Source organism: Megalops cyprinoides, chromosome 15 (assembly GCF_013368585.1).
Source record: "Megalops cyprinoides isolate fMegCyp1 chromosome 15, fMegCyp1.pri, whole genome shotgun sequence".
In the NCBI taxonomy this organism is placed as follows: domain Eukaryota; kingdom Metazoa; phylum Chordata; class Actinopteri; order Elopiformes; family Megalopidae; genus Megalops; species Megalops cyprinoides.
Window position 1 is genome coordinate 3,137,501 of NC_050597.1, and position 13,285 is coordinate 3,150,785.

The 13,285-nt window shown below is 48.2% G+C and overlaps 1 protein-coding gene across 1 annotated transcript in view; it reads left to right on the forward strand.

Moving 5' to 3' along the window:
• The window catches only part of slc24a3 (solute carrier family 24 member 3), a 67,439-nt gene that overhangs the window by 15,874 nt on the left and 38,280 nt on the right, over positions 1–13,285 (forward strand). The gene's annotated exons all lie outside the window — the stretch shown is intronic.

The following is a 13,285-nucleotide window of genomic DNA, read 5'->3' on the forward strand; positions in this document are numbered from 1 at the left end:
TTAATGGGTGGAGCCGTCACATACCTTCAGCGACAATGTGATTTGAACCAATCAAAGTGTTGGCTGTGGAGCAGATAGCGTTCTGAAAGGTCAATTTGAGCCCATGATTGACAGCACATACAGGTTCCATCCTATTATGAGGTCAACAAAGCCTCACTCTATGGTTAGTGTTAGTTCTGCGGCCTCCCGGCCCGTTCAACAGTCTCTCGCCCCAAATCAAATGATCACCTCACCTCTTGGGTTCATTGGAGTGACATCTCCTCCTCTGCCTCTGCCTAAAAGCTCACTCATGTCCCACCTGTTTTATTCATAGCAGAGTAAACATTTCTCCTCTCCTCAGTACCATCTCCCCGCCACCCAGCCCTACTTTTCTCACCCGTCTCAGATTTCAGACGACAGCGTGTCCGTGCAACTGCGCCGGCTGAATGGGACTTGTCCCGCAGCACAGAGCGCTTTTCGGGTGCTGTGGACGGTGATGTTTTTCAGATGGGATGCGGCATACTCAAGTCCAAACATGCTGGCTCTCAGGCTCGTTCTCTTTCGGCTCACTCTAGCCGAGTCCGGCTCCAAACACCACAGCGCGATCGCCTTCAAACGGCCTGTTTCCTCTTACCTCAGGTAGACATTATTAAAGCTGAAACAATATCTGCCTCTGCTGGCTCTGCTGAGTAGCAGTACGGCAGGCTGTAGAATGAGGAATTTGGGGGTGACGACACCTCCTCAAAGTAAACACCAGGGAGACTGATTTTCAAACTGGAGTTAAGTTTGTTTCTTCTACTGAACTTTTGTGATAACTTGACAGACCCAGAGTTGACATTCCAAATTATCACATAATGTTTTTGCGGCATGATGTTTTAGCACAGCATTTAACATATCATAAAATAACATAACATAAAATAACATAACATGCTACTTAACATAACATTGCTACTACACTGTTTTATATCTGACTCCAAAAGCAGTGCATAAGACTCAATGACAATAGACAGCATGTTGTTTTTTTCAGCAAAATATATGGCCCACACTTTGAAGTGGAAGTTAAAACAAGATCTGTGCAGCCTGGACCACCTACGTTTCTGTGACGTCATAGCGGGACTCTGATAAGGCACTGTTTTAGTGGGACATGGCTAATGAGGGCAAGGTATGCGGATCTCCATCTAACAGCATTAGGCTGGAACAGGGCCATGGGAGGCAGGCTAACTGAATGAAGTGCTCTACATGTACCAGATCTATGAGAATTCTTATCACAAGCAATCTTTATTTTAAAAAAAAAAAAATCTCATTCTTTGTGATCTGATTGGCTGTGCCACTGAAGCCATGCAACCACTTTTCCGCCAGGCCAGTCAAAAAGGCTGTTGCTGGAGAAGAAGGTCTGAGTGACAGGGAGTTGTGGAGGTAACAGCTGAATTGGTGATGGCCTGCAGTCACCCACTTCTAAGGCAGTACCTGTCACCTGTGCTACTGCAAGGGGTTGTGGCATGCCGTCAACTTTCATCTTAAATGACATGGTAACACACTCTCATCACCATAGCAACATTTGCGTAACGTAATTTACGTGGATGCATTTCACAGCTGACTGACCCATAATGAACCATTCAGTTACTTACTGCAGCCTGTCTCGTAACATATTTAGTGGATGTCTGATTGCTTCCTGCAGATCTGGCTTCTAGAGTCCGAGTACCAGGGTCTTCTCCCCCAAGCTCTGCTCTCCCGATTCCCCCTAATATCAGCATCCTGGGGATATCGGTTACCGGGTTACTGTCCAGCATCCTCTGGAGGGGCAGAGGCACACCTGCTCAGGGTGATGAAAGCCAGGTCAGGGATGAGAGATGTGCAGTGGTGTGAGATTGAGAGGAACAAACTTCCCTCCCGCAGCAGCCCAGCCCTGAACTTAATTCTGCGCTCAAGAAAGTTAAAAAGAAACATGTAAGGCATAAACAAATGCAACATATAAACATATAAAAGGTGCCAAGTCAAACAAAAAAAAAAACCTGCAGTGTGAGTTCATAACAGCGCAGCACAACAATACAATTCACGGAGATCACACGGAATCACACGGAAGATTCAGACTGTGCTGTCTGCCATTTGTCTGGTGCATGTTCTGCCAGTGTGCGTTTGCATGCACCTCTAACTCACATCCTGAAATGACGGATGTGTGTTGTTCAGCTGGCTGTGGCCTTGGTCTGAGACGCTCACCGTTCCCTGCAGGTGTGAGACGTTGGCTTTGCGTGACAGAGGTATCTCAGTATGTCTGGAGTCTGGGGGAAACATGGAGTTAGTGTGTCCCTATCGGCTGAACTGGTGTCTCTCTCAGTCTTAGTCCCCTGTTTTTCACCCCACTCATGCTAAAAAAAAGTTATATTTAGAAAGGAAAACTTAATGGTTTGTTTCCGCTTAATTGTGCCCCCCCCTCCCCCCATCCTGAAATGGTGTAATTATTTTAATTGGGATTATGCTTGCTTTCCTGCACAACAGGGCCCAACAACAATACTCCCTGTACTAACCCTGTCTCCCCCTCTCTCTCTCTGCCTGTGAGGATTTAACATTGTCACCAGTGACCCATTATGATTCATACTGATGGCTCAGGTGGCCTCGCTATTTACGCATACGTGTGTGTGTGTGTGTGTGTGTGTGTGTGTGTGTGTGTGTGTGTGTGTTGGTGTGCCATCATCACAGGCCAGTGGTGACTTAAATCCCAACAACCTCTAAATATTAATATTTCCTCAATTCCATTGTGTTTCATTTTGAATCTCTGGTTCATTCTTTTTTATCTAGCTTATATTCTTCGGGCTTAATGCTTCCTTTGGCAGTGCTGTGGTTTGAGCTTTGCAGATGGTTTTAATTATGTGGTTCTAAGCAACAGAAAAAGATGAGAGGTCCCCTGGTTCCTCCTGTGTCTTCATTAGCTGAGATTGCCATTGTGAATCCCTGCTGCCCCTCGGCCCACTGGCTGTCACTCTGAGACCGAGCGGGCTGGCCAGGGAGCCACAGGGTCACGATTGGGGTTACGCCCCCCTCTTGTAAGCCCCCCCCTCTGACTACATGTCCCCCTCTCCGCCCTGTTAGCATGGAGCACCTGCGTGGATTAGGGAGAGTGCTCAGATCTCTCTGTGCCGGCTCGGTCCTGCGCTCTGCAGTATAAACGGCCCTCTGTCTCTGTGGCGCTTCGGGTCTGATCTCAGCAAGACATCACTCACAGCTCTGCACATGAGTCACACCGTATGTGACCTTTGAAAATTCTCTCTGTGTTCTCCTTCGAGGCGCTGGGGGGGGGGCACGGGAGAGCTCTGTGTGGACGCCGTGGAGTGTGGACACTTGAGACTGACGCTCGGGCCCTGTGCTGGTTTTATTTTTTCCTGGAGTATTCTGAGAGAGGGCCTTGGTTTCACTCGCCCCGTCTCTCAGGGCCCTCATGTTACATGAAATAAAACGCTCCTATTTTCCCCCTGTTCATTCTCCTGCCTGATTTTAATTGTGGGGTCCTGCTGGGTGTGTTGATGAGTGCCTGTTTTTCAGTGACAGAAACCGAGCGCTGTGGCGTGATAGAGCACAGAGGTGCGTGTTGCACCCTGTGGGGGGTGAAAACTTAAAGAAACGTGATTCGGGAGACTCCAAAAACATTTCCATTTTCCCGTACTTTCCATTTACCTCAGTAACTGGAGAGCTAGATAGTCAAAAGTAGTCAAAACAGAATAAGAATTTTGTATTGTAGATCCGCATGCTATGAGCGCTCACCCACGCAAGCACAAAGAAGCTGTTGTGTCAGTTACCTGTAGTTCCAAGCTATGAAGTCTGTTCTGCTTTTGTGCTGTCATGGCGGGCACACACACACACACGCACGCACGCACGCACGCACGCACGCACGCACGCACGCATGCACGCGCACACACACACACACACGCACACACACACACACGTGCACGCACGCACACACACACATACACACACACACGCACACACACATGCACACACACACCCACACGCACGCACGCACACGCACGCACACGCACGCACACATGCACACACACACACACGCGCGCGCACACACACACACGCACGCACGCACACACATACACACACACACACACACGCACGCACACATGCACACACACACACACACACACACCCACATGCACGCACGCACACGCACGCACACGCACGCACACATGCACACACATACACACACACACACACACGCACACACACACGCACACACACACCCACACGCACGCACGCACACGCACGCACACGCACGCACACATGCACACACACACACACGCGCGCGCACACACACACACGCACGCACGCACGCACACACATACACACACACACACACACGCACGCACACATGCACACACACACACACACACGCACGCGCTCACACACACACACACACACGCACACACGCACACACACACACACTCTTAATTCCTGCTTGTGAAAGTCAAAACCCAGGGCGCTAAACAGGGAAATTAAAGTGAAATTAAATGAATGCTGACGGTTTTGTACAGACACCTAGCTCACTTCCACAATCATTAAAAAAGATAGGGACCCCCCGCGGGCCTCTGCCTGCCACTGCCGCCTTTGTTCCGGAGTTTTCCTTTGTTAGGGGAGACAGGAGAGAGGCCACGGGCGTGATGAGGGAAGCAAGTGAAGGTTAATTGGAAGGACGACAGAAAGGAATGAGATGAGATGAGTGTTTGTAGGCATGTTGTGTGGTTTAAGCGCAGGGGTGAGAGTTAGCGGATGTAGCGGCTCCTTCCCCCTCTCTGGCTGCTGGGTTTGATTGACTGGAGACAGCAGTAGAGGAGCATAGCGGTGAGGAGCAGGGCTCGTAACCGAAAGGTTTGCTGGTTCGATTCCCTGCTGGGGTGATGCTGCTGTACCCTTGGGCAAGGTACTTAACCCACAATTGCCTTGTAAATATACGTAAATATCCAGCTCTGTAAATGAGTAACATGTAAAAACTGTAACCTATGTAAGTCGCTCTAGATAAGAGCGTCTACTAAATGACAGTGATGTAATGTAGACCCAGCTGACTGGGCCAGACCAGCCCCTCAGCAGCCCTCGGTGTGGAGCGTCTCTGTGGAGGAGACGGCCGCTGTCTCGGTAGAGCGGTGTTATTTCCGCGCATCCTGCCGTCAGCGCGGACAGGGGGGAGAGCTGTGATTAATTAGAGGGAGATGCGTGGTTGTGACGGAGTGGGCGGTGAGTGGGGAGATGTCAGGCCAGCTCATTCACCACCGAGCAGAAGCGCTGGCCGGCGCTGCGCCCGGCTCGGTTGTGGCGGAGATGTAAAATGAGCCAGAGTGCCGCGGAAGTCTCACCTCAATCCCCCACCTCACCTCCCTGATTCCTCAGCCTTTAATGTGCTCTGATTCTGCCTTAAACTGCCTGCTTTTACCGCCGCCCCCCCCCCCCCCCCCTCCTCCTGGGCTGATTCCCGGTTGTGTTAGTCACAGGTGCTGTGGAAAGCTGTGAATGAGGGAGATTTTCACAGGGCGATCAGCGTGTAATTTCATTAGATTGGTGATAAAGATGTGGCCTCACAGAGCATGAGTGTTGGTCCTGAGGATTTTCCTTCCAGTTAGCTTTATAGCTTCACTACGTCCACTTCACAGACTGCAATCCACACTTAAATGTAATAGACTGTGTGACCGATCTTGCAGGCCTGTCTTGAACTGCTGCTTAAATGGGGTCACAGAGGGGACAGAAAGCACAAAAGTTCGCTTCACCATTCTGTGGTGAGTTTATTTGCATGGATGGAAATTGCAGATCTCATATACGGGGGCAGAAATCCACAAGTTTGTATTTGCTGTAGTCTCTCACACAAACAGGTAAGTTTGTCCAAAATGGTGGAAAATGTAATGAGCACCCCCTCTGTGAATCTCTGCGCTAATTCTCTTCAGTATTTTCAGTGGTGGGCATGCAAAGACTGAGTTACTCACTGGAGTCAGTCAGTGCCAGAGCTCCAGTGTGAACACAGTACAACTGATACGCACTTTTCTACGACCGCAGAGTGACTGTACATCGTCTGCAGAACCGCGGTGTGTGTTTAGATCAGGAGGCTCACCCGAATCCTACGGGTTAACTTACCTTTCAGTTCAACTGATGTACCCCTGAGGCTTCAGTCGAGGTGAACTTCTGTTCACCGGGGAGCAGGGCTCACAACCAGAAGGTTGTTGGTTCAAGTCCCCGCCAGATCTCTGCTGTTGTACCCTTGGGCGAGGTACTGAACCCACACTTTCCTCAGTTCACGTACAGCTGTATAAATGGATGAAATTGTAACCTACGTAAGTTGCCCTGTAAAATACAATTTGGTAAATGACAACATCGTAAAGTACTGCAGTGTAATTAATGACTTCCATTAAAAAAAGTTAGAAGATGAACCTGCTGCCCCTGCCACCCTTATAGACTGGAGCTGCCCACCTGCTTCGGACCCCTCTGTAAACTCTGCAGTGTCACACACATGTCTTCCTGCAGGTGCACTGAGCCTAGCTGGATCCGTCCACAAGAGGCAGAGTGAAGGGAGCTGAATAAAAGGCATTTCCTCTTATAGGAGCGCGTGACCTGATATCCACTGCGTCGGCGTAGAGACGGCGCAGGTGTGTCCTGCTTTGAGCTCTTCCGTGACGCAAACAGCTGTTTTTGAAGCCGGCGCAGCGACTAAACTTCTTCTCATGAGTTGGTCTCCGCGGAGAGCCCCACAAGCCCAGGGGTCGTCTGCCTCTCGGCTTCAAAGAACCGCCCTGTGCCTCCCGTTCGGGTGCACTGAGGCTTGCTGACCCTGAGGAGAACAAAGCCGCTCGCATTCCGCAAGCTGGACCGCAGTGCACAGTCGGTGTGGCCACGGACTTGCATTGGGTTGCCAGATGCTGGAGTGATATTGCTGATGGGTTAGAGCTGTATTGTCAGAGCCTGTCCTCGGATAACAGAGGATGCCTTTGTGCAATCTGAACAGACACGGGCTCTGTCCGTGCCAGGGAACATGTCATTACTGTTTCATCAGACTCCGAGGTTTGGAGATTTATTAGACTAACCCCCTGGATTCAGTCACACTCCAGCACAAGTGCTGCTTTTATTCTTCACAGTTTTGCAAGCTGAACTATCACCGGCGTTAATGAAACAACATTGTGCTTGTATCGGGGAAAAGAGAAAAGTGTTAAGTCAAAATGTGGGACAAATATTGATTGAATTTTGTTTTTCCTTCAAATCCGGATACAGGCATAATTCAGGGAAGTGTGTATTGCTACACTGTTTATACAGAAGGTCGTGCTGCTGACCACTCCCCCGTCCTCACAGTCCTCACTGCTCAGCTGTGATGGAGTGCTGAACCAATCACAGTCCTCACTGCTCCGCTGTGATGGAGTGCTGAACCAATCACAGTCCTCACTGCTCCGCTGTGATGGAGTGCTGAACCAATCACAGTCCTCACGGTGCACAGCTGTGTTGGAGTTCTGATCTCCAGGTCTGAAACTCATACTTCCTCTAAGCCAAGATGGTGCCCTTAGAAAATGAATGGCACAGGTTCTCTACAAATAGTTGTCGTAAATGAGCAGGCTGAGAAGGGGCTGAGTCCTCAGTATGTGCTGTTTCTGTTTTAGCAGAGTACCGTGATGAGTTGAGCCTAATTCTTACATCCCTGACATATTGATAAAGCTACAGTAGTTATTTTCTTGTTTTTTAAGGCTTTGAAAGACTCAGCATTCATTTCTGTAGCGGACTGAATCTTTAGTGCTGCACTCAGTATTCCACCAAATCCATTACAAGACCGTTTAAGGAGCTGAGTCACATTCACTGCTGTATCTGCTGGCCTGTGTCCTGTGGATCAGAGGAAGGCCACAGCAGGCAGACAAAGGAAGCACAGGCAGAGAATGAGGAAGAGACAGTGGTCCCTGGGACTGCAGCTGAATTTGGGTCACTGATGCTGCACCAGCTGCTTTCTCTTCTACTGCTGTGTGAGGAAAACATCTGGACTGAGGCTGAACCAACATCTTAAGCTTCACCACAACAGCCACTTCAGACAGAGGCTTTACCAAAACCGAAGCTCAACTAAGACACTTCAGTAAGCTTCAGGAAGAGCTGGTGCCTGTGGACCAGGCACTGCTACTTGAACTGAAACCCCCAGAATGACCTGCCCAACCGTCCCCCACCCCCCACCTCCAGCTCTCGGGAAAAGCGTCACTTCCACAGACCGCACTAACGTGTCAGGGACCACAGGGGAAAATGTCACTTCCGAGGACAGCAATAACTTGTCATTGGCCAGGGGGGAAATGTCACATCTTGTTCAAACACTGAATGACATTAAATCACTGGAACGGGGCAAAAGAACAGAGTCATAAAAAGATCAAAAAATTTAATTTCATAAAACACTAATTTTATTTGCAGGGTTTTGTCATTAGTGCTGAGTTTTGGGCAAATAGTTGTGTGTGGCATTCAAGCAGGTAGGTGTGGCATTAAAGCAAATCTCTCTACAGACGCTCACTCCGTCCTTGACTTGCTTCAGTGCATCTGTAGGTGCTCTGAGCAGGACACTGTGTGATGGGGAGGAGCAGCAGAGTGACACAGCAGTGTCAGATCAAACACACTCATTAGCTTGATCCTTCTGCAGACTGTGCGGCTTACTCACCCACCTCTTTCATTCACCCTTACATCCAGAAAAAAAGAAAAATGTGTTTTATATGTTTGTTTCCCCTGCCAGGCCAGTTGTTATTGGAAACTTCTTTTCATTCTCAGACTGAATGATTGTAACTTGGTGCTGAGTCAGTTTTGTGGTGTTCTGCTTGATTGAGTATCCCGTTATGGATTATGTGAGGTTTTTACATTGTTGTCACCAGCTAAGTGGTCTGACTGTTAACAGTCCAGTGAGGTTGTTTTTTTTTTCAAACACTTGAATAATGCTAATATTCTGAACTGTTTAGACATCTGTTGCTTTGTTTGGATCAGCTTCATATATTTTGGCAACGTTTGCTTGACGTTCTTCCAGTGAGGAGTCCTGGCTCTCAGAGTAGTATAGTATGCATGGCACCCCCCTTCTGAAACTCTGCCTGATCGACCGTGGTTTATTTATGTGCATACACATTGTTATTTACATGGAAAAATCTGTGTAAATATGTTATTCACGTACGTGGAGAAGAAAACAACTGTTTTATTATCAAGCAGAACAGTTTATCTTTGTGCCTCGATTCTATGCATTGGAAACTTTTGTGCATGCAAGACTGCGTTTTCTGTTGCATTCTGTAGAATGGATGTATGCACAGTGTATCACAGAGGTTTCCGGTCACCTGGAAACCTCAATAAACAAGCCCCAAAACAGTTGGTTTACAGTGCCAGTGAGCAAGATCAGACTTTTTTCTGCAATGCACACACATACTGTAGGTGATTGTGTATGAAATCAAGCAGGCAGAGTTTTGTACTCGCTTAGTTAAAACAAACACAGCTTCCAAGCATGCTAAATCAAATGCTATCTCAGCCCCATGTCTTCATTCTGATATCAATACAATATCTGTAACCCATAATTAAGAGACATACAATCAGTTTCACTGATACGAATTTCCATACAATCAAAGCACAAAGGTTGTGTCTGATGTCGCTACGCCGGTGCTTTTATTTGGCTTGGAGTCCGATGAAGGGATCGCACCTGGCTGTGGGCCGAGGTTGTTGACCCCCACCCCACCCCCCCTCGTTTGGACATCGTAAACAGGGAGGGAGAGATGGGGTGGAGGAGGGATGCTGTGAACAGCTGACACAGGAAGGAAGTGGGGAGTGAGATTTTTTTGTTATGGATTGTTTTTATGTTTAGGTTTAGTTAATTGCATAGGAATCTTGTGTAAATTCTCCTTCCGAATCTTGGTTTGGAAGTTTGATTGAAACGTCTGTGCTATGCTTTTTGCTGGCTGCTGAACTGTGACTGAAATAATCTTGTGGTTCTATTGTGATAATTTTCATGTACATCTCTGGACTAGTCAGAGCTGCGTTATAACGCCCTCATAGTACATAGTCTGCACCCCTTAAAACGTTGTTTTTTCAGACCATCTCGGCATTGTGCATAATGATTTCAAGGGCTCTGATAATGCTGCATATTTAAAGGTGCTCTGATGCCAGGCCTGTGTTCTTTATGCTGGAAACCAGGGAAACTGAGCCGTGATCCTTGCACTGAAGGGAGAGAGAGAGAGAGAGAGAGAGAGAGAGAGAGAGAGAGAGAGAGAAGCGAGCCTTAAATGTCATATTACTCAGCACAGTTACGATGCTCTCTACACGCAATGTGTCACATTGAATCAGTGCACCGGAGACATGTGTAGACAAACCAACTCAGAGGGAGGACCAAGACGCCGTGTAGAAATCAGCGGTGAGGCCGAGGACGAGGGAGGAGAAGGCAAGGTCACCCTCGTCTGTCTCGGATATTAAACACCACCCAGGGGACATGCCTTTGCTCGGTTAGCCTCTGTCCATCATAAAAAAAGTCAGCCAATGAAGTGGGGGTGGGGATTATTATTTAAACTGCAAGTGGGTGGATATTAATTACATATCAGATTTTTTTCCCTCTGGAAAATACACCATACGCTGTGTGTCAGTGCTTTATGAAAATTTCATATGTAAAAATGCACTAATACAAATTTGATTGATTCATTGGTTGTTCAATATTTTGTTGTCAGTGTTTATACGTATAAGTTTCCATTTTGCATTTAAATAGCACCTCTGAAGGAGCTCAGATTGCTTCATAGTGAAGTGGTGGTGATTTATGTCAACAAACACTAATAGCAAAGACAGACTGATGGGGCATTGCTGCTGGTTTAGTAAGGACCAAGTGGATGCGGAGTGCCCGGTGGTGTGTTGTTGCCCTAGAAGGATTACAGGGTGGATGAGTTCACATGCCCATGCTGTGATTTTTTTTTCATGCTTAATTCCCTATTGGATGAACCAGGGTAGAGTGTTCCCATTGGGTGAGCCAGGGTGGAGTGTTCCCATTGGATGGACCAGGGTGGAGTGTTCCTATTGGATGAACCAGGGTGGAGTGTTCCTATTGGATGAACCAGGGTGAGGTGCTGACACTTTGCAGTGCTGCAGAGGCTGTGTCGTTGGCAGCCATGCCTGACGGTGGTCATGCATCAGGAAGAGCCTCTGTTGGCCTGAGCCAGTGTCCAGGCAGTGAGCTGCGTGTGGGGGAGACCTCTGCTGGAAGTAGTGTCTCTGAGTGGTTGGGGGGGTGGCGGTGATGGGCAGCTGGCCCCTCAGTGGATTCAGAAAGCTGTATGCTTATATAAACACCCTGCTTTCCCTGCCAGAAATGGGAACAAAACTCTTTCGGTTTGTTCTGATTTTTTGGCGTTATTCCAGTAGCCAGCCGGCTGAAGGGTAAGGTTTTTAAACGGAAATGTAAAATTCCTTTCAAACATTCAAACCCAAAGTGTGGTCAGGTCCTGGCATAATGCATGCGAAGAAAATGGTGGCGTTTGAATGACACTGGAGAAGACCGTGCACTGAGGCGAACGTGTCTAACCGTTTAACAGCAGACCGTGGCAAAAAAAAATCTCACGGCCTTGTGTGGTATGCAGTGTTCTGTAACATACAGGACTTTCCCCTGTTCCTCTGAGAGCGTGGCCGTGTGGAGGGGTGTGAAGGCGTGGCCGCTGCTGTAATCTGCTGAAGATGTGGCCCGGATTTCCCCCTAACGTCCCGTCTGCACCTGGGGCAGCGCGTTTTAAAGCGATCCAGTTTATCTGCTCCTTGTGCGAGAGCGTGTGATGCTGTGTGACACATGTGCAGCAAGGCTTGCCATTCATAAAGACGCTGCTGCCGGTGTGGTCAGAAGCGGAGCGGCATTCACTGTGACTGTGTACGGCCTCTGTTTTTGTGTAATACGATTTGCTCGAGACACATTCGTTTCAAATGTTCTTTGTTGGATGTTTGAAATTGCAACAAAGAAAAATGACAGAATGACAGTTGATGGCTGAGTTTAATCCTAGAACACATTTTTACACAGATGATCAGATGAGTTATAATGGTGCCTCTTTCAGACTTGCTGAGGTCATCACTGTGCGCCAGACTCTTCTGCAGCCATCTGGATGACTGGTCCATTGATGTGTGTGCGAATAGCGCACATGCGTGTGCAGTACACAGGACGTTTCTCAGATTAGCTTTCGCTGATTAGCTTTTGCGCTCTCCCCTCAGACAGAAGAACAGTGATGCATGGTTTTCCAGTTTTCCCCAGTGACATGATTACCTTTTGCACCTTGCAGGCCTCCCTCAGATGTATACATGGCCATCGGTGAGGCTGATTGGTAATTCCAAGTGTAATTTGGACCATCAATCAAAGCTAACACGGATGCCTGCACACCGCAGCCCATTTATGCCTTTTTTTTGCATTAATGGAAATCGATTTTAATTGACTCCGGACCCGTATTGGATGTAAGGCCTTGAGAGAATCAGAAAGATCTCAAAGGACGAGACCCAAAGAGGACATATTTATTCAGATAGATTGAATTCACCTAGAGGTCGAACTCAGATCGTCCTGGGACGCGGTGCTGACTGCTGAATTTTTGAACTTTCGAACGTTTCATCATAAATTCAATTCACCGAAGGTTTGTTTTTTAAATTGCCTTCTAAGACGTCCTCTTAAAATGGGCCTTAATGGTACTGACCCCCCCCCCCCCCCCCAAACCCTTTACCCCAGCGGAATGGAAATAAGCATTAAAAAGTACCGGACCTTTCTTGGAGGATCTTCGGTGTGGAGGTCTGTGCCTGCTCCGCTCCCACAGAGCATAATTACGTCCTGAAGAGCAGTACTCTGGCATACAGTGCACCGGGATCCCTAATTGCTGAGCAGAAGCAAGAGCGTGGATCTGTAACGCCGAACGCTTCCTGAACTAGTTAGAGGGGATTAAATTACTGCGGGGCGGCCGTGTGATAATCCTGTTAATGATGCCGCTGGGACCATAATTTATCATGACCGAAAGAATTTCGCTGGTGCGGACTCTGGGGCGGTTGGTCCCGGCACTGCGTCCAACAAAACAGTCTCCCCTTTCCTGACCCATGACAAGCCCCCCCCACCCCCGCCCCCCCCACCCCGGCAAGCAGTCAGGCCTGCCTAATGAACATTTCCCTCTATCTTGCATTGTCCTTTCTTTTACTTGGTCTGGATTGATTTTTTTTTCTCATTGTTATTACAGTACTGGCGCTCGCCGTTGATACAGGCTGGAGTCTAATGGTCGGGGCAGTAAAGTCTCAGCCGCTGCAGACAGCTGCTGATTTGCATAACTGATTAAAGCACACTATAAATACGTTT